The sequence below is a fragment of the Musca autumnalis genome, unplaced genomic scaffold (assembly GCF_047663935.1).
Source record: "Musca autumnalis isolate F117 unplaced genomic scaffold, ASM4766393v1 scaffold_1, whole genome shotgun sequence".
NCBI classification, from domain to species: domain Eukaryota; kingdom Metazoa; phylum Arthropoda; class Insecta; order Diptera; family Muscidae; genus Musca; species Musca autumnalis.
Window position 1 is genome coordinate 12,233,591 of NW_027411644.1, and position 15,984 is coordinate 12,249,574.

Here is a 15,984-nt window from a genome sequence, read left to right on the forward strand (position 1 = left end):
AAAAGGACAATAGGCGTGGATTTTTTAAAGATTTTTAGGAGTTACCAAAAAGGACAATAGGCGTGGATTTTTTAAAGATTTTTAGGAGTTACCAAAAAGGACAATAGGCGTGGATTTTTTAAAGATTTTTAGGAGTTACCAAAAAGGACAATAGGCGTGGATTTTTTAAAGATTTTTAGGAGTTACCAAAAAGGACAATAGGCGTGGATTTTTTAAAGATTTTTAGGAGTTACCAAAAAGGACAATAGGCGTGGATTTTTTAAAGATTTTTAGGAGTTACCAAAAAGGACAATAGGCGTGGATTTTTTAAAGATTTTTAGGAGTTACCAAAAAGGACAATAGGCGTGGATTTTTTAAAGATTTTTAGGAGTTACCAAAAAGGACAATAGGCGTGGATTTTTTAAAGATTTTTAGGAGTTACCAAAAAGGACAATAGGCGTGGATTTTTTAAAGATTTTTAGGAGTTACCAAAAAGGACAATAGGCGTGGATTTTTTAAAGATTTTTAGGAGTTACCAAAAAGGACAATAGGCGTGGATTTTTTAAAGATTTTTAGGAGTTACCAAAAAGGACAATAGGCGTGGATTTTTTAAAGATTTTTAGGAGTTACCAAAAAGGACAATAGGCGTGGATTTTTTAAAGATTTTTAGGAGTTACCAAAAAGGACAATAGGCGTGGATTTTTTAAAGATTTTTAGGAGTTACCAAAAAGGACAATAGGCGTGGATTTTTTAAAGATTTTTAGGAGTTACCAAAAAGGACAATAGGCGTGGATTTTTTAAAGATTTTTAGGAGTTACCAAAAAGGACAATAGGCGTGGATTTTTTAAAGATTTTTAGGAGTTACCAAAAAGGACAATAGGCGTGGATTTTTTAAAGATTTTTAGGAGTTACCAAAAAGGACAATAGGCGTGGATTTTTTAAAGATTTTTAGGAGTTACCAAAAAGGACAATAGGCGTGGATTTTTTAAAGATTTTTAGGAGTTACCAAAAAGGACAATAGGCGTGGATTTTTTAAAGATTTTTAGGAGTTACCAAAAAGGACAATAGGCGTGGATTTTTTAAAGATTTTTAGGAGTTACCAAAAAGGACAATAGGCGTGGATTTTTTAAAGATTTTTAGGAGTTACCAAAAAGGACAATAGGCGTGGATTTTTTAAAGATTTTTAGGAGTTACCAAAAAGGACAATAGGCGTGGATTTTTTAAAGATTTTTAGGAGTTACCAAAAAGGACAATAGGCGTGGATTTTTTAAAGATTTTTAGGAGTTACCAAAAAGGACAATAGGCGTGGATTTTTTAAAGATTTTTAGGAGTTACCAAAAAGGACAATAGGCGTGGATTTTTTAAAGATTTTTAGGAGTTACCAAAAAGGACAATAGGCGTGGATTTTTTAAAGATTTTTAGGAGTTACCAAAAAGGACAATAGGCGTGGATTTTTTAAAGATTTTTAGGAGTTACCAAAAAGGACAATAGGCGTGGATTTTTTAAAGATTTTTAGGAGTTACCAAAAAGGACAATAGGCGTGGATTTTTTAAAGATTTTTAGGAGTTACCAAAAAGGACAATAGGCGTGGATTTTTTAAAGATTTTTAGGAGTTACCAAAAAGGACAATAGGCGTGGATTTTTTAAAGATTTTTAGGAGTTACCAAAAAGGACAATAGGCGTGGATTTTTTAAAGATTTTTAGGAGTTACCAAAAAGGACAATAGGCGTGGATTTTTTAAAGATTTTTAGGAGTTACCAAAAAGGACAATAGGCGTGGATTTTTTAAAGATTTTTAGGAGTTACCAAAAAGGACAATAGGCGTGGATTTTTTAAAGATTTTTAGGAGTTACCAAAAAGGACAATAGGCGTGGATTTTTTAAAGATTTTTAGGAGTTACCAAAAAGGACAATAGGCGTGGATTTTTTAAAGATTTTTAGGAGTTACCAAAAAGGACAATAGGCGTGGATTTTTTAAAGATTTTTAGGAGTTACCAAAAAGGACAATAGGCGTGGATTTTTTAAAGATTTTTAGGAGTTACCAAAAAGGACAATAGGCGTGGATTTTTTAAAGATTTTTAGGAGTTACCAAAAAGGACAATAGGCGTGGATTTTTTAAAGATTTTTAGGAGTTACCAAAAAGGACAATAGGCGTGGATTTTTTAAAGATTTTTAGGAGTTACCAAAAAGGACAATAGGCGTGGATTTTTTAAAGATTTTTAGGAGTTACCAAAAAGGACAATAGGCGTGGATTTTTTAAAGATTTTTAGGAGTTACCAAAAAGGACAATAGGCGTGGATTTTTTAAAGATTTTTAGGAGTTACCAAAAAGGACAATAGGCGTGGATTTTTTAAAGATTTTTAGGAGTTACCAAAAAGGACAATAGGCGTGGATTTTTTAAAGATTTTTAGGAGTTACCAAAAAGGACAATAGGCGTGGATTTTTTAAAGATTTTTAGGAGTTACCAAAAAGGACAATAGGCGTGGATTTTTTAAAGATTTTTAGGAGTTACCAAAAAGGACAATAGGCGTGGATTTTTTAAAGATTTTTAGGAGTTACCAAAAAGGACAATAGGCGTGGATTTTTTAAAGATTTTTAGGAGTTACCAAAAAGGACAATAGGCGTGGATTTTTTAAAGATTTTTAGGAGTTACCAAAAAGGACAATAGGCGTGGATTTTTTAAAGATTTTTAGGAGTTACCAAAAAGGACAATAGGCGTGGATTTTTTAAAGATTTTTAGGAGTTACCAAAAAGGACAATAGGCGTGGATTTTTTAAAGATTTTTAGGAGTTACCAAAAAGGACAATAGGCGTGGATTTTTTAAAGATTTTTAGGAGTTACCAAAAAGGACAATAGGCGTGGATTTTTTAAAGATTTTTAGGAGTTACCAAAAAGGACAATAGGCGTGGATTTTTTAAAGATTTTTAGGAGTTACCAAAAAGGACAATAGGCGTGGATTTTTTAAAGATTTTTAGGAGTTACCAAAAAGGACAATAGGCGTGGATTTTTTAAAGATTTTTAGGAGTTACCAAAAAGGACAATAGGCGTGGATTTTTTAAAGATTTTTAGGAGTTACCAAAAAGGACAATAGGCGTGGATTTTTTAAAGATTTTTAGGAGTTACCAAAAAGGACAATAGGCGTGGATTTTTTAAAGATTTTTAGGAGTTACCAAAAAGGACAATAGGCGTGGATTTTTTAAAGATTTTTAGGAGTTACCAAAAAGGACAATAGGCGTGGATTTTTTAAAGATTTTTAGGAGTTACCAAAAAGGACAATAGGCGTGGATTTTTTAAAGATTTTTAGGAGTTACCAAAAAGGACAATAGGCGTGGATTTTTTAAAGATTTTTAGGAGTTACCAAAAAGGACAATAGGCGTGGATTTTTTAAAGATTTTTAGGAGTTACCAAAAAGGACAATAGGCGTGGATTTTTTAAAGATTTTTAGGAGTTACCAAAAAGGACAATAGGCGTGGATTTTTTAAAGATTTTTAGGAGTTACCAAAAAGGACAATAGGCGTGGATTTTTTAAAGATTTTTAGGAGTTACCAAAAAGGACAATAGGCGTGGATTTTTTAAAGATTTTTAGGAGTTACCAAAAAGGACAATAGGCGTGGATTTTTTAAAGATTTTTAGGAGTTACCAAAAAGGACAATAGGCGTGGATTTTTTAAAGATTTTTAGGAGTTACCAAAAAGGACAATAGGCGTGGATTTTTTAAAGATTTTTAGGAGTTACCAAAAAGGACAATAGGCGTGGATTTTTTAAAGATTTTTAGGAGTTACCAAAAAGGACAATAGGCGTGGATTTTTTAAAGATTTTTAGGAGTTACCAAAAAGGACAATAGGCGTGGATTTTTTAAAGATTTTTAGGAGTTACCAAAAAGGACAATAGGCGTGGATTTTTTAAAGATTTTTAGGAGTTACCAAAAAGGACAATAGGCGTGGATTTTTTAAAGATTTTTAGGAGTTACCAAAAAGGACAATAGGCGTGGATTTTTTAAAGATTTTTAGGAGTTACCAAAAAGGACAATAGGCGTGGATTTTTTAAAGATTTTTAGGAGTTACCAAAAAGGACAATAGGCGTGGATTTTTTAAAGATTTTTAGGAGTTACCAAAAAGGACAATAGGCGTGGATTTTTTAAAGATTTTTAGGAGTTACCAAAAAGGACAATAGGCGTGGATTTTTTAAAGATTTTTAGGAGTTACCAAAAAGGACAATAGGCGTGGATTTTTTAAAGATTTTTAGGAGTTACCAAAAAGGACAATAGGCGTGGATTTTTTAAAGATTTTTAGGAGTTACCAAAAAGGACAATAGGCGTGGATTTTTTAAAGATTTTTAGGAGTTACCAAAAAGGACAATAGGCGTGGATTTTTTAAAGATTTTTAGGAGTTACCAAAAAGGACAATAGGCGTGGATTTTTTAAAGATTTTTAGGAGTTACCAAAAAGGACAATAGGCGTGGATTTTTTAAAGATTTTTAGGAGTTACCAAAAAGGACAATAGGCGTGGATTTTTTAAAGATTTTTAGGAGTTACCAAAAAGGACAATAGGCGTGGATTTTTTAAAGATTTTTAGGAGTTACCAAAAAGGACAATAGGCGTGGATTTTTTAAAGATTTTTAGGAGTTACCAAAAAGGACAATAGGCGTGGATTTTTTAAAGATTTTTAGGAGTTACCAAAAAGGACAATAGGCGTGGATTTTTTAAAGATTTTTAGGAGTTACCAAAAAGGACAATAGGCGTGGATTTTTTAAAGATTTTTAGGAGTTACCAAAAAGGACAATAGGCGTGGATTTTTTAAAGATTTTTAGGAGTTACCAAAAAGGACAATAGGCGTGGATTTTTTAAAGATTTTTAGGAGTTACCAAAAAGGACAATAGGCGTGGATTTTTTAAAGATTTTTAGGAGTTACCAAAAAGGACAATAGGCGTGGATTTTTTAAAGATTTTTAGGAGTTACCAAAAAGGACAATAGGCGTGGATTTTTTAAAGATTTTTAGGAGTTACCAAAAAGGACAATAGGCGTGGATTTTTTAAAGATTTTTAGGAGTTACCAAAAAGGACAATAGGCGTGGATTTTTTAAAGATTTTTAGGAGTTACCAAAAAGGACAATAGGCGTGGATTTTTTAAATATGTTTAGGAGTTACCAAAAAGGACAATAGGCGTGGATTTTTTAAAGATTTTTAGGAGTTACCAAAAAGGACAATAGGCGTGTTTTTTTAAAGATTTTTAGGAGTTACCAAAAAGGACAATAGGCGTGGATTTTTTAAAGATTTTTAGGAGTTACCAAAAAGGACAATAGGCGTGGATTTTTTAAAGATTTTTAGGAGTTACCAAAAAGGACAATAGGCGTGGATTTTTTAAAGATTTTTAGGAGTTACCAAAAAGGACAATAGGCGTGGATTTTTTAAAGATTTTTAGGAGTTACCAAAAAGGACAATAGGCGTGGATTTTTTAAAGATTTTTAGGAGTTACCAAAAAGGACAATAGGCGTGGATTTTTTAAAGATTTTTAGGAGTTACCAAAAAGGACAATAGGCGTGGATTTTTTAAAGATTTTTAGGAGTTACCAAAAAGGACAATAGGCGTGGATTTTTTAAAGATTTTTAGGAGTTACCAAAAAGGACAATAGGCGTGGATTTTTTAAAGATTTTTAGGAGTTACCAAAAAGGACAATAGGCGTGGATTTTTTAAAGATTTTTAGGAGTTACCAAAAAGGACAATAGGCGTGGATTTTTTAAAGATTTTTAGGAGTTACCAAAAAGGACAATAGGCGTGGATTTTTTAAAGATTTTTAGGAGTTACCAAAAAGGACAATAGGCGTGGATTTTTTAAAGATTTTTAGGAGTTACCAAAAAGGACAATAGGCGTGGATTTTTTAAAGATTTTTAGGAGTTACCAAAAAGGACAATAGGCGTGGATTTTTTAAAGATTTTTAGGAGTTACCAAAAAGGACAATAGGCGTGGATTTTTTAAAGATTTTTAGGAGTTACCAAAAAGGACAATAGGCGTGGATTTTTTAAAGATTTTTAGGAGTTACCAAAAAGGACAATAGGCGTGGATTTTTTAAAGATTTTTAGGAGTTACCAAAAAGGACAATAGGCGTGGATTTTTTAAAGATTTTTAGGAGTTACCAAAAAGGACTATAGGCGTGGATTTTTTAAAGATTTTTAGGGGCAACTAAAGAAGACAATAGGCGTGGTTTTTTTAAAGATTTTAGGGGCAACCAAAGAAGACAATAGGCGTGGTTTTTTTAAAGATTTTTAGGGGCAACTAAAGAAGACAATAGGCGTGGTTTTTGAAATACTTATTACAAAAGATTTTAGGGGCAACCAAAGAAGACAATAGGCGTGGTTTTTTTTAAAGATTTTTAGGGGCAACTAAAGAAGACAATAGGCGTGGTTTTTTTAAAGATTTTAGGGGCAACCAAAGAAGACAATAGGCGTGGTTTTTTTAAAGATTTTTAGGGGCAACTAAAGAAGACAATAGGCGTGGTTTTTGAAATACTTATTACAAAAGATTTTAGGGGTAACCAAAGAAGACAATAGGCGTGGTTTTTTTAAAGATTTTTAGGAGTTACCAAAAAGGACAATAGGCGTGGATTTTTTAAAGATTTTTAGGAGTTACCAAAAAGGACAAAGGCGTGGATTTTTTAAAGATTTTTAGGAGTTACCAAAAAGGACAATAGGCGTGGATTTTTTAAAGATTTTTAGGGGCAACGAAAGAAGACAGTAGGCGTGGTTTTTTTTTAAAGATTTTTAGGGGCAACGAAAGAAGACAATAGGCGTGGTTTTTTTAAAGATTTTTAGGGGCAACCAAAGAAGACAATAGGCGTGGTTTTTTTAAAGATTTTTAGGGGCAACCAAAGAAGACAATAGGCGTGGTTTTTTTTAAAGATTTTTAGGGGCAACCAAAGAAGACAATAGGCGTGGTTTTTTAAAGATTTTTAGGGGCAACCAAAGAAGACAATAGGCGTGGTTTTTTTAAAGATTTTTAGGGGCAACCAAAGAAGACAATAGGCGTGTTTTTTTAAAGATTTTTAGGGGCAACCAAAGAAGACAATAGGCGTGGTTTTTTTAAAGATTTTTAGGGGCAACGAAAGAAGACAGTAGGCGTGTTTTTTTTAAAGATTTTTAGGGGCAACGAAAGAAGGCAGTAGGCGTGTTTTTTTTAAAGATTTTTAGGGGCAACGAAAGAAGACAGTAGGCGTGTTTTTTTTAAAGATTTTTAGGGGCAACCAAAGAAGACAATAGGCGTGGTTTTTTTAAAGATTTTTAGGGGCAACCAAAGAAGACAATAGGCGTGGTTTTTTTAAAGATTTTTAGGGGCAACCAAAGAAGACAATAGGCGTGTTTTTTTAAAGATTTTTAGGGGCAACCAAAGAAGACAATAGGCGTGGTTTTTTTTAAAGATTTTTAGGGGCAACCAAAGAAGACAATAGGCGTGGTTTTTTTAAAGATTTTTAGGGGCAACCAAAGAAGACAATAGGCGTGGTTTTTTTAAAGATTTTTAGGGGCAACCAAAGAAGACAATAGGCGTGGTTTTTTTAAAGATTTTTAGGGGCAACCAAAGAAGACAATAAGCGTGGTATTTTTAAAGATTTTTAGGGGCAACCAAAGAAGACAATAGGCGTGGTTTTTTTAAAGATTTTTAGGGGCAACCAAAGAAGACAATAGGCGTGGTTTTTTTAAAGATTTTTAGGGGCAACCAAAGAAGACAATAGGCGTGGTTTTTTTAAAGATTTTTAGGGGCAACCAAAGAAGACAATAGGCGTGGTTTTTTTAAAGATTTTTAGGGGCAACCAAAGAAGACAATAGGCGTGGTTTTTTTAAAGATTTTTAGGGGCAACCAAAGAAGACAATAGGCGTGGTTTTTTTAAAGATTTTTAGGGGCAACCAAAGAAGACAATAGGCGTGGTTTTTTTAAAGATTTTTAGGGGCAACCAAAGAAGACAATAGGCGTGGTTTTTTTAAAGATTTTTAGGGGCAACCAAAGAAGACAATAGGCGTGGTTTTTTTAAAGATTTTTAGGGGCAACCAAAGAAGACAATAGGCGTGGTTTTTTTAAAGATTTTTAGGGGCAACCAAAGAAGACAATAGGCGTGGTTTTTTTAAAGATTTTTAGGGGCAACCAAAGAAGACAATAGGCGTGGTTTTTTTAAAGATTTTTAGGGGCAACCAAAGAAGACAATAGGCGTGGTTTTTTTAAAGATTTTTAGGGGCAACCAAAGAAGACAATAGGCGTGGTTTTTTTAAAGATTTTTAGGGGCAACCAAAGAAGACAATAGGCGTGGTTTTTTTAAAGATTTTTAGGGGCAACCAAAGAAGACAATAGGCGTGGTTTTTTTAAAGATTTTTAGGGGCAACCAAAGAAGACAATAGGCGTGGTTTTTTTAAAGATTTTTAGGGGCAACCAAAGAAGACAATAGGCGTGGTTTTTTTAAAGATTTTTAGGGGCAACCAAAGAAGACAATAGGCGTGGTTTTTTTAAAGATTTTTAGGGGCAACCAAAGAAGACAATAGGCGTGGTTTTTTTAAAGATTTTTAGGGGCAACCAAAGAAGACAATAGGCGTGGTTTTTTTAAAGATTTTTAGGGGCAACCAAAGAAGACAATAGGCGTGGTTTTTTTAAAGATTTTTAGGGGCAACCAAAGAAGACAATAGGCGTGGTTTTTTTAAAGATTTTTAGGGGCAACCAAAGAAGACAATAGGCGTGGTTTTTTTAAAGATTTTTAGGGGCAACCAAAGAAGACAATAGGCGTGGTTTTTTTAAAGATTTTTAGGGGCAACCAAAGAAGACAATAGGCGTGGTTTTTTTAAAGATTTTTAGGGGCAACCAAAGAAGACAATAGGCGTGGTTTTTTTAAAGATTTTTAGGGGCAACCAAAGAAGACAATAGGCGTGGTTTTTTTAAAGATTTTTAGGGGCAACCAAAGAAGACAATAGGCGTGGTTTTTTTAAAGATTTTTAGGGGCAACCAAAGAAGACAATAGGCGTGGTTTTTTTAAAGATTTTTAGGGGCAACCAAAGAAGACAATAGGCGTGGTTTTTTTAAAGATTTTTAGGGGCAACCAAAGAAGACAATAGGCGTGGTTTTTTTAAAGATTTTTAGGGGCAACCAAAGAAGACAATAGGCGTGGTTTTTTTAAAGATTTTTAGGGGCAACCAAAGAAGACAATAGGCGTGGTTTTTTTAAAGATTTTTAGGGGCAACCAAAGAAGACAATAGGCGTGGTTTTTTTAAAGATTTTTAGGGGCAACCAAAGAAGACAATAGGCGTGGTTTTTTTAAAGATTTTTAGGGGCAACCAAAGAAGACAATAGGCGTGGTTTTTTTAAAGATTTTTAGGGGCAACCAAAGAAGACAATAGGCGTGGTTTTTTTAAAGATTTTTAGGGGCAACCAAAGAAGACAATAGGCGTGGTTTTTTTAAAGATTTTTAGGGGCAACCAAAGAAGACAATAGGCGTGGTTTTTTTAAAGATTTTTAGGGGCAACCAAAGAAGACAATAGGCGTGGTTTTTTTAAAGATTTTTAGGGGCAACCAAAGAAGACAATAGGCGTGGTTTTTTTAAAGATTTTTAGGGGCAACCAAAGAAGACAATAGGCGTGGTTTTTTTAAAGATTTTTAGGGGCAACCAAAGAAGACAATAGGCGTGGTTTTTTTAAAGATTTTTAGGGGCAACCAAAGAAGACAATAGGCGTGGTTTTTTTAAAGATTTTTAGGGGCAACCAAAGAAGACAATAGGCGTGGTTTTTTTAAAGATTTTTAGGGGCAACCAAAGAAGACAATAGGCGTGGTTTTTTTAAAGATTTTTAGGGGCAACCAAAGAAGACAATAGGCGTGGTTTTTTTAAAGATTTTTAGGGGCAACCAAAGAAGACAATAGGCGTGGTTTTTTTAAAGATTTTTAGGGGCAACCAAAGAAGACAATAGGCGTGGTTTTTTTAAAGATTTTTAGGGGCAACCAAAGAAGACAATAGGCGTGGTTTTTTTAAAGATTTTTAGGAGTTACCAAAAAGGATTTTTTAATGATTTTTAGGAGTTACCAAAAAGGACAATAGGTGTGGATTTTTAAAGATTTTTAGGAGTTACCAAAAAGGACAATAGGCGTGGATTTTTTAAAGATTTTTAGGGGCAACCATAGAAGACAATAGGCGTGGTTTTTTTAAAGATTTTTAGGGGCAACCAAAGAAGACAATAGGCGTGGTTTTTTTAAAGATTTTTAGGGGCAACCAAAGAAGACAATAGGCGTGGTTTTTTTAAAGATTTTTAGGGGCAACCAAAGAAGACAATAGGCGTGGTTTTTTTAAAGATTTTTAGGGGCAACCAAAGAAGACAATAGGCGTGGTTTTTTTAAAGATTTTTAGGGGCAACCAAAGAAGACAATAGGCGTGGTTTTTTTAAAGATTTTTAGGGGCAACCAAAGAAGACAATAGGCGTGGTTTTTTTAAAGATTTTTAGGGGCAACCAAAGAAGACAATAGGCGTGGTTTTTTTAAAGATTTTTAGGGGCAACCAAAGAAGACAATAGGCGTGGTTTTTTTAAAGATTTTTAGGGGCAACCAAAGAAGACAATAGGCGTGGTTTTTTTAAAGATTTTTAGGGGCAACCAAAGAAGACAATAGGCGTGGTTTTTTAAAGATTTTTAGGGGCAACCAAAGAAGACAATAGGCGTGGTTTTTTTAAAGATTTTTAGGGGCAACCAAAGAAGACAATAGGCGTGGTTTTTTTAAAGATTTTTAGGGGCAACCAAAGAAGACAATAGGCGTGGATTTTGTAAAGATTTTTAGGGGCAACCATAGAAGGCAATAGGCGTGGTTTTTTTGTAAAGATTTTTAGGGGCAACCATAGAAGACAATATGCGTGGATTTTGTAAAGATTTTTAGGGGCAACCATAGAAGACAATAGGCGTGGTTTTTTTGTAAAGATTTTTAGGGGCAACCATAGAAGACAATATGCGTGGATTTTGTAAAGATTTTTAGGTGCAACCATAGAAGACAATAGGCGTAGTTTTTTTGTAAAGATTTTTAGGGGCAACCATAGAAGACAATAGGCGTGGATTTTGTAAAGATTTTTAGGGGCAACCATAGAAGACAATAGGCGTGGTTTTTTTGTAAAGATTTTTAGGGGCAACCATAGAAGACAATAGGCGTGGATTTTGTAAAGATTTTTAGGGGCAACCATAGAAGACAATAGGCGTGGTTTTTTTGTAAAGATTTTTAGGGGCAACCATAGAAGACAATAGGCCTGGTGTTTTTAAAGATTTTTAGGGGCAACCATAGAAGACAATAGGCGTGGTGTTTTTAAAGATTTTTAGGGGCAACCATAGAAGACAATAGGCGTGGTGTTTTTAAAGATTTTTAGGAGTTGCCAAAAAGGGCAATAGCCTGTGCAAATTGAAACACTTTTTTCACAAAAAAACTTAGGTATTTAGGGGGTTTCAAAATTTTGGTCGTATGAACCGACAAAAATGTTGATTAGGATTAAAGTTCACAAATTTTGCGGAAAATGTACTTAAAGGAATGGACCGACATAGACCATGGGGGTGCCATAGGGGGTTTTTACACCCTTCGGGCTATTTTCTCAAGAAGTATTGACTTGCCCTGAAACAACTTTTACCATCGTAATTGAGGCAGCGAATGTAAGTTGCTTCAACAAAAATCAAAGTGATTCAATAGCAGGTCTTAAAGTGAACTTATCCAAAATTTTGTGTGGAAGGTACGGGATGGAGTGGACAAATATAGTCCATATTCGAACCTGATCTATACCTGGTAGATATTATGAGAATGTGTAAAGCATGGACCAAATCGGTCACTCCCATAAAGAGCACAATTTTTCCGAATATTTTTTAACTTTTGTGGGGTAGGTACCTGAAGGAGTGGACCGATATGGCTTATCTACGAACTTAAAGTAAGTTTGGAAACAATATTACGAAGGCCAAATTTTGGCCGGAATCGAAATTTCCGTTCGAGAATTATCTTGCGCTTCCACCCATAAACATGGTGTCATAGGGTTTGTTTTTCAACGTTCAGGCTATTTTTTCAGGAAGTATGGACTTGCCTCTGAAGAAACTTGTACCTTCGTATAGGGGACAGTGAATACACGTTGTTACAACAAAAACCAAGGCGATTCGAGAGCAGGTCTTAAACTGAACTTTTCCGAAATTTTGTGTGGGAGGTACTCGAAGGAGTTTACCAATTGAGTCCATATTGGAACCTCATCTAAGTCTGGTAGAAATTTCATAATGTGCAACGTATGGACCAAATCGGTTATTCCCTTCAAGAAGTATCGTACGCACAAATTTTCCGAACATTTTCGAACTTTTGTGGGGGAGGTACCGGAAGGAGTGGACCGATATAATCCATCTTTGAACTTGACATAATATTACGAAAGCCAAATTTTGGACCGAATCGGCAGATCCGTTCGAGAGTTATCTTGCGCTCCATCCACTACACACGGTGTCATAGGGTTTTTTGTAACTTTCAGGCTATTTGCTCAGGAAGTATGGACTTGCCCCTAATGAAACTTATAGCGTCGTATAGAGGACAGCGAATTCAACTTGCGTAAACAAAAATCAAAGCGATTCGAGACCAGGTCCTAAACTGAACTTTTCCGAAATTTTGTGTGGGAGTTACGCGAAGGATCGATCCACGATTGAGTCCATATTGGAACGTCATCTAAGTTTGGTAGAAGTTACACGATGTGCAAAGTGTGGACCAAATCGGTTATTCCCTACAAGAGTTATCGTGCGCACAAGTTTTGCCACAATTTTTGAACATTTGTGGGGGAGGTACCTAAGGGAGTGGACCTATATGACCCATCTTCGAACTTAAATTGAATCTGGACAAAATATTTCGATACCCAAAATTTGAACCGAATCGATTGATCCGTTCGAGAGTTATTGTGCGCACCAGCCTGCCAGACAGACAGACAGACGGACATTGCTAGATCTACTCAAAATTGTCTAAAACCATTATTTCGATGAGGCACATTTTTGGTCGTATCAAAGTGTAAATACCCTCTTTAGCCTAAAGGCTGAGGGTATAAAAATGCTTTTTGATAAGTGCAAAGTGAAAAGCGATAAGTTGTTTCGTGGAATAGGGCCCAGGTGACACGATGGTTATGTCTGGTGAACTGTGACACTCTCTTCTAATTATAGTAGGGGCGTACTTATTGACCTAGCAAAACGTAGAGCTATCAGTCTGCTCAACCAGCGCTTTACCCTAGAGCTGGCAAACTATCGATATTCCCAACATTTGATATTTTCGATATTTCGTTTCAAAAAATCTATTGCTATCGATATGGTCGTTAATTTGTCACCAATATTAATTTGAAAATGGCGGAAATGTGTTTTGCTTTTGTTTAATAAAAATATACAAAAATACATTTTACTTTCCGAAAAATTTTTACGCATGACTACGGACTTACTTTCTCACATCCACAAAATTGAAAAGCCGCGACATTTCTATTTATTTCAATAAATTTTAGATTTGGGGTATTTCCCATAATATCGATAGGCAAAACTACTTATCGATATTGAATTTTTCAAAAAAAAAAAATCGATATTATCTATAGTGCCATCGATTTTTTGCCAGCTCTACAGTACCCCACTGGTTGTTTCCGAGGACCGAATGCCACAACTCATGATGCACATTAAAGCCCCCCAAGACCAAACGGTTACGACCTACCAAAAGTGGTCTAATGCTAGGCTTGTAACCTGAAATACAATCCCACGGCAGCGAGTTCTATGTACCGGATTGACCCGGAACCACACGACATCCATGTTCCGGCCAGCGGCTGCCACCTCAGTGTACATATGTTTGTATTTGTAGCGTTCAGTTCATGTTTGTGAAGACCATTTGTGTTGTAAGAGATTTTAATGATATTTCTAAATACTAGTTTTTATGGCTTTGATAAAAAAAACCATAAATATTTGATGTTGTTACTTTCGATTAACATTAACACATCGGTTAAATATGCATTAGGAGATATATTAAAACCGTTTGCTGTATCACTATTTGGTCGCAATTAAATTAAACTAATGAAAAATTATGAAAAAACATGACTATTATATCTTTACTATAAATTAAACCTGTTGGTAATCTGACTCATTGAGCCGCTTAAAACAGTTACAAAGTAGAAAACCGAATTCGACAACGTAATTACTAGGGCTCTATTTGTCAATTTAGATTTTTATGGAAATAATATAAAAAATTACAGTTCTCTAGAACCGGTTTGTTGAGAAAATTTTGAGACTAGTCTTAAATTAATTTATTTATATTTTAACAAATTGGTTAATGTTGCTGATTATCGTCGTACGTAATGGAAAGAAATATGTGTTGCTGGCGCCAGAGAAAAAAACGAGATTTACGAAAACAATTTGTTGGATATAATGTATTATATGTATATGTATTCAAATGGGTAATAAAACTTTCATGATCATGATGATGAATAAAAAAGAAATAATTAAAACAAAGAAAGTTACTATGTTTCGTTTATAAATGCGCTAAAAATATGTATTTATAATGCGCTAAAATATTTATATACTTATTGAGGCTAAGAGAAAAATTATTTTCTACTTTTTTATTGCATTTATTTATAAAATACTGTAGCTTTGTTTTTTTTAATTATTTGTTTATTATTTTTAGTAAATACATTTTTTGCATATACATACATGTATTAGTCAGCTGCAACTATGTCAAAATGAGTTACTCCTCATACAACAAAGCAAGTTAAATAAGACACTGTAAAAATACATAAAATTTTCCAAAAACAAAACGAACGTACCTGTGACACAATATTATAACATACTGCTTTTGATTTCATTATTTTCGTTTTACATATTACTAAATTCTTGGGAGATCAATAATAAAGGCTGCATGCGTAATAAATATCGGACTGAAAGAGAAAACATTTAATATTACATCTGATTTATCACTGTAATAAAAATTTACTAAAATATGAGACGGCATTGTAACTTAACCGCTCTAATAAACTTACATGTTTGAATGTATTTATGTATATTTATGATATGTAAATATTTTATAAATTTCACTAACTAAAATTAAATTATTGGCATGGCGCCGTATAAAATATTATAAACATAAAGAAATTTGTCATCCACAAATTCTTTGCATATTTTTTGTCTGGATTGTCTGTTTCAAATGTTTAGAAACAAAAGAAGCCATTGAACTTGTAAATAAATGTAAATACGAGTATTCGAACTGGTTTTGTGAGGCATCCAATATTTCATTAAGGCACGCGATTATAATGCTACTTGTTCTACCATGCTATGCTTAACGGGGTGAAGATATTATTATAAATTGGTCTGGTATACAACAATAATAGGTGTGTTCGTTTACTCAAGAATTTGTAACAAATTTAATGGACTTTAAGTGTCAAATTTTTTTCAGATGTTGATAATTAGGATGCCAACCAATTAAGATCATTGTTGATGTGCAGGGTTGAATAAATCATTCGTCTATGGAACTAAAAAATAATACGATAGTAACGTAGGTAAATGCGGCGGAACAACGAAAGTAAGGAGCACGCTTAACAGAATTTAGTCTGAGATATTAGCGAAGCTAATTCCGGCGAAAAATGATAATCCTAAAGCTTAATAGTGCGACAGGTGCATTTTTTATTGATGTGTGTTTTTCCATTGGCTACCTCTTAGGTACGAAACCACACAGAAACCATATTTATTATTAAATGCCCTATGAAGCAAAACATTAAATTTGTCACATACATATGTATATCTAATAAACCAAGTTGTGTAAAGCTAACAAAACTTCTGGAAGACTACGAGCGGTGTAGAAAACAAAACAAAATGTTGATTCATTGAAAGAACTAACCGATATAACCAAGGTAAATAAAACGTAACGTGCAAAGAGGAAAATAACATTTACAAACTTGAAAGACCGTGTTCGTTATTTTAGGGGCAAATCTATTGAAGCCATCCACGCATCCAAGCAAAAAAGTATAATGGAAGCGACTGTGTCCAAGCTTATCAG

General features: G+C 34.0%; 1 long non-coding RNA gene across 1 annotated transcript in view; it reads right to left on the reverse strand.

Annotated features, from left to right (window-relative positions):
* The window catches only part of LOC141393568 (uncharacterized), a 55,331-nt gene extending 40,475 nt beyond the window's left edge, over nucleotides 1-14,856 (reverse strand). The window contains exon 1 of the long non-coding RNA XR_012410123.1: nucleotides 14,759-14,856. This is a non-coding gene — a long non-coding RNA (uncharacterized lncRNA). The remainder of the gene's footprint in view (nucleotides 1-14,758) is intronic.
* Between the last annotated feature and the right edge of the window lie 1,128 nt (nucleotides 14,857-15,984).